The sequence below is a fragment of the Durio zibethinus genome, chromosome 22, assembly GCF_047325235.1.
Source record: "Durio zibethinus cultivar Kanyao isolate XHJ-2024 chromosome 22, ASM4732523v1, whole genome shotgun sequence".
In the NCBI taxonomy this organism is placed as follows: domain Eukaryota; kingdom Viridiplantae; phylum Streptophyta; class Magnoliopsida; order Malvales; family Malvaceae; genus Durio; species Durio zibethinus.
Window position 1 is genome coordinate 13,438,163 of NC_143183.1, and position 6,553 is coordinate 13,444,715.

Below are 6,553 nucleotides of genomic sequence, written 5' to 3' on the forward strand. Positions count from 1 at the left end.
CTGTGTTTTGGATAGTGGGTGATTTAAAAGCTGGAGGGGGTGACTGTAGGAATGGTTGTGGAGGTGGCTGGTCTAGTGGCTGGTCTGGTGGCTGTTTACAAAGGTCACTGGTCTGATAGGACTAGGTAGGGGTTGTTGGATCAAATGGGATCAGGCAAAGGGTTGGACAGGGGCGGCGACGGCACCATACACTAGCCCTCTATTTTCTATCTCTTTTTTTTTAATTAATATATTTTTTAATTTAATAATTTTTTAATATTTAATTTGGTTGTATTTTCTGTTTAATTGATAAATATTAAAATAAAAATAATAAAATAAAATAAAATAAAATAAAATGTAAATATGTTTTGAAACTAAATAATAAGATTGGGCTTTGGGCCTGATTGAATCAGATTGGGCTTGAAACCAGTTGAATCAAAATCGAGCCTAGAGCCAAGTTGAGTCAAAATCGGGCCTAGAGTCTAGTCAAATTAGAATCAAGCTTGGGTCTGAAAACCCAATACCCATGATGAGTTTTAATACGATACTTAACTAAAAGAGTAAGATAAATTTGGTGTCTACAACTGCCCTTTTTTGCACATTATTGAGAATCAAGAATAGGACAAAGACAAAGACAACAATTTTGTCCGGAGGCAAATTGAGAATTTTTCAGAATTTTTGTTTTGTTTTGTTTTGGTTTGGGCAACTATCGAGACGATGCAATGAGTCAAAAAATAAAGAATCGACTAGGGCAATATCGCAAGTCAAATAATAAAAAAAATGATCGGGACAACACTGTGAGTCGAGGAATAACAAGATCGGGATTAAACTTGGAATGAATCACAAGTCAGAAAATAAGGATATCGAGATTAAACCACAAGTCAGAGAATAACAACGATCGAGATTAAATCGGTACTTAAAAGTAAAGAGATCGGGATTAAACCGCGAGTCAAGAAAATAAAAAGACTGAGATTAAACTGCAAGCCAGAGAAATAATGAGGATCCAGATTAAACGACGAAGTAGAAGTAAAAGGACCAAGATTGAACTGCGAGTCAAGAAAATAAAGAAATTGGGATTAAACCACAAGTCAGAGAAAGAATGAGGATCGGGATTAAACTGTGAGTAGAAGTAAAAAGACAAAGATTGAACCATGAGTCAAGAAAATAAAAAGACCAAGATTAAACCTCAAGTCAGAGAAATAATGAAGATTGAGATTAAACCACGATGTAGAAGTAAAGAAACCGGGATTGAATTGCGAGTCAAGAAAAAAAAAGAGAGACTGAGATTAAATCGTAAGTCAAAGAAAGAATAAAGATCGAGATTAAACCACGATATAGATGTAAAGAGATTAAGATTGAATTGCGAGTCAAAAAAATAAAGAGACCTGGATTAAACCATAAGTCAGAGAAATAATGAAGATCAGGATTAAACCGCGATGTAGAAGTAAAGAGACGGGGATTGAACTGCGAGTCAAAAAAATAAAGAGACAGGGATTAAACCACAAGTAAGAGAAATAATGACCAAGATTGAGCTGTGAGTTGAAGGGGAATAGGTACTTTATAGATTGATAGTTTCAATTTTAAAGATTATGCTAAAGATAACATATCCTCTTCAAGGCCAGCATCTTTATTTTGAAAATGAAAAATACTGATTCTTCCTGATGTTTCATAAAGAAACCTTCTATGCAACTTATCAAGAGGTTTGTGATGTATGCAATAATTATGATGAATGAAAAGACAAATGTGCAATCAATGTATTATATCATATGTTTTCATCCAAGTTAATTCAACTTTTTGGTTCAATTCTTTTAAACTTTAAAAGCCATTTTTAGTAGTCTCATCCTTCTAAATCTTTCGATTTTCAACCAGAAATCTCTGTCTTATGATGGACCCACTTGGCTTTTAGATGCTTTAAAATCTCTTTTTTTTTTTTGAATTCTTTCTTTATCCCCTTTCTCTTCTTTGTTTTCAGTAATCAATCAGTTTCATTTCATTCTTTCAGCCTTTACATTACTATTTCTATCATCCTTATATTGCATTCTCTTTTTGAGCGATGCATTGGTCTATTATGAACTTTATCAATCATTATCTTAATTTTAAATGACAAATACAATGATTTTAGGTTCAAAGTTGGGTGTGAAACACGGTTAGTAATGGGATATTTTGGGTTTAGGAAGATAAGTCTTTCAAGACACAAAGAATAATTAACTTAAAAGTATTTCAAGAATCAAATATCAATTCTCTAGATAATGAACATTTGAATGACCTCAGCCTACTTAGACCAGGTTTTTTCCAAAAACTCGTTACATTTATGATCTTATCATGTGTGATTTCATATAACCAATCTTTGCCCCATATTTGTGACTAATGAGAACTTGCCCCTTAAAAGTCATCTCTCTTAATTTTGGCGACGATTCGTCCATTTGATACTACTCTTTCATTCTTTGAAAGACTTTTTCCTAGCTCTATCTTCATTCAAGCTGCTTTTTTAGGTTTTCAGCTTAAATGACCCAATTTTGGTTCAAACTACCTTTTTTGGGTTTTCAGTCTGAATCATTTTTTTTTTTTGCTTTTTATCTTTTTTTTTCTTTTTCTTTTTCTTTCTCTTTTTTTTAAGCAAAATATTTCTTGACAATGTCAGAATTTACAGGATTTGATAATTCATCACCGTCCATTTCTACAAGGATCAGAGCTCCACCAGAGAAGGTTTTTTTTACCATATATGGACCTTCTCAATTGAGCATCCATTTTCCTCTGTTGTTATGTTGATATGGCAAAATCCATTTCAAAACCAATTCGCCCTCACGAAAACATCGAGGTTGTATCTTCTTGTCATGTGCTTACATGATTCTTTTTAGATACATTTACCCATGACTGAGTGCTGAGAGTTAAGAGCCTTTTCTCTTCAATAAGATTTAGTTGCTTGAAATGATCCTAAACCCACTCTTCTTCATCCAATTTTACCTCCTTTAAGACTCTCAAGGAAAGAATTTCCATTTTAATTGGTAGTATAACTTTCATGCCATACACTAGTGAAAATAGGGTGGCTCCCGTGGAGGTTCGAATTGATGTTCTATAGGCCAGTAGGGAAAACGATAATTTTTCATGCCAGTCTCTATATGTATCAGTCATTTTCCCTAATATCCTCTTGATGTTCTTATTTGCAGCTTCCACTGCACCATTCATTTTTGGGTGATATGGTGCTGAATGGTGATGCTTTATCTTGAACCGTTCACACAATTCTTTCATCATTTTATTATTCAAGTTGCTAGCATTATCTGAGATTATCCTTTCTGGAAGCCCATATCGATATATTATCTCATTTTTTATAAATCTACACACCACTGGTCACATAATACTAGCATACGAAGCTGATTCTACCCTTTTTGTAAAGTAATCGATTATCACAAAGATAAATCAATACCCATTTGAAGCTTTTGGGGTTATGGGTCCGATCACATCCATTCCTCACATAGAGAAAGGCCATGGTGGTGCCAAGACATACAGTAGGACTGAAGGAGAATAAATTTTATCTGTATAAATTTGGCATTTGTACAGTAGTAACCAGCTCTCATAATCTGTTTGGCCATCATATGCCCGTTAGCATGTATTTCATAAATTCTTTCATGTACTTCTTCAAGTATCCTTCTTGCTTCTATAGCATTAATGAATCTTAGCAAAATTTGTTCTCGACTCTTTTTATACAGGATTTTTATATCAAGCACAAACCCTTTTACTAATCTTTGAATGATTCTCTTATAATTTTTTGAGGCCTATTCTAGGTAGTTTTAACATTTGATATACTGTATAATGTCATGGTACCACGATTGTCCATCTATCTCTTCTTCCACGTTCGAACAATGGGCTGGTGAAATTTTTATTTGTACTCTAATGGGCTGAATTCCCATACTATCATTTAACTTGAACATTGCTATCAAAGTAGCCAAGCATCAGTAATCTGGTTTTCTTTTTGGGGAACATGCTAAAATTGGATCTCTTTAAAATGTTTCATCAAGTCGATTATGTGCATTTGATATAACACTAGCTTCGGGTCTTTGGTTTCCCATTCACCTTTTAGTTGATAAATTACCAAGGCTGAATCCCTATATACTTTTAGTGTTCCAATCTTCTTTTTAATGGCCATTTGTAATCCCATGACATATGCTTCATATTCAGCAACATTATTTGTGCAATTGAAATCTAACCTTGCAGTACATGGGTAGTAATTTCCTTCTAGGGATATTAGCACTACCCCAATGCCATGCCTTATTATATTGGATGCCCCATCAAAAAATATTTTCCACACTTTTTTATAGGCTTTTCATCTTTATCCTACAAGATCGCCATCAAATCTTCATCTAAAAACTCAAACTTCATAGGTTTATAATCTTTTATAGTTCGATCAGTAAGAAAATCAGTTATTGCACTCCTTTTTATGGATTTTTGTGTCACATACACAATATCATATTCTGAGAGCATGACCTGTCATCTCGTTATCCTGCCTGATAAATACGATTTCTCAAAAATGTACTTGAGGGGATCCAATTTCGATATTAGCCAAGTCGTATGGTAAAGCATGTATTGCCCGAGTCTACGAGTAGTCCAAGCCAAGGCACAACATATTTTTTCTATTTGGGAGTACTTGGCTTCATACTCCGTAAATTTTTTATTCAAGTAGTAGATAGCATGCTCTTTCTTGCCAATTTCATCTCTTTGGCCTAATACACATCTCATTGATTTTTTTTGAACCATTAGATATAAAATCAATGGCTTTTCTGCAACTGTTGGTACTAACACTGATGGGCTTATCAAATACTCTTTAATCTTTTTAAAGGTATTTTGGTATTTTTCATCCTATTCACCAGGATTATTTTTACAAAGCAACCTGAAAAGTGGATCGTATTTCGAGGTAAATTAAGATATGAAGCAAAAAATATAATTCAAATCACCCCAGAAAGCCTTTCACTTCCTTTTACGTGCGTAGTGTTGACAACTCTTGAATAGCTCAAATTTTATCAAGGTCTACTTCTATACCTTTTTCAATGACTATAAACCCTAACAATTTTCTAGATTTAACACCAAAGGTGCATTTGGTTGGATTCAACTTGAGCTGGTATCTCCGTAATCTTTCAAAGAGCTTTTTGAGATTAACAACATGATTTTCACCTTCTTGGGACTTGGCTATCATATCATCAACATATACCTCTATCTCCTTGTGCATCATATTATGAAAGAGAGTGACCATCGCCCTTTGATATGTGGCACTAGCATTCTTTAGCCTAAAGGGTATGACTTTATAGCAAAATGTACCCCATATGGTCACAAATGTAATTTTTTTCATATCTTCGTGAGCTATTTTGATCTGATTATAGTCGAAAAACCCATCAATGAATGAAAAAGTGAAGTGCTTAGTAGTGTTATCCACAAGGGTATCAATATATGGCAATGGAAAATTATCTTTTGGGCTAGCCCTATTTAAATCTCTGTAGTCTACACATATTCTAACTTTTTTATCTTTCTTAAAAACTAAGACTATATTGGCTACCCATTCAGGTACTTAGCTACTTCTAAGAAATCAGTGTCAAATTGTTTCTTTACTTATTCTTTTATCTTCAGTAGCATTCCTGGCTTCATGCATCTCAACTTCTACTATACTGGTCAATACTTTAGTTTTAAAGGCAATCTATGCTCAACTACCTTTATGCTAAGTCCAAGCATATCTTAGTAAGACCATGCAAATAAATCCATTTACTTTTGTAACAGATTCACCAACTTTTGTTTCTCAATCTGTGATAATAAAGTATCGATCCTAACTTCTTTCTTATTCTCACCATCTCTCAAATTTAATAGGTCAGTTGATTCATGATGGGGTTCTATACTTTTCTCCTCTTGCTCCATCCATTTCAATAGATTATAAAGGAAATCATAGTCTTCTTAATCAACATCGTTATCAAGCTCATTAATGTGAATCAAATTTTTAAAATCAAACTTAGTGTTATTGCCTTGATCATCCATAATGCTCATTATTAGAAAACCTGAAAATGGGTATAATCATAAAAAAATATATATATATTGATCTTGACAAGGGCAAAGAGGATGGCAATGAAAAAAAAAATGAAAAATAAGAACTTGGTATAAGTGAAATGTATTGTATCCATCATTTTATTAAGACTATAAAAATAAGCCCGTACATTTAACCTCTGCATGTTCTTAGGCAAAAGCAATTGGAATTTTCAAGTTAAAAGGTTCAAGGATAACAAAAATGGTACACCATTCTTGAGTCTCCTAAAAAAGAAAAAAGATCTCTTCATCCTGCATGCTCTTTCATTTACTTTAATTTGGAATCCAGAAAAGGCTTCTTCTAATTCTATTATTGATTCCCCTTGTTCAACCTCTATTGATCCAGGATAGATATGCTCGCCTGAATGAAATGTTTCATACAAGTAAGGGAACACCATTCTTTTATCAATCGAGTCTTGCCCTTTGAGGTGTGCCATTTTTCTTTTTTTCTTTTCCAACATTATCTTCTTTTTATCAGCATCCGTAGGCTTATAGTTTAACCCCCATCTTTTTT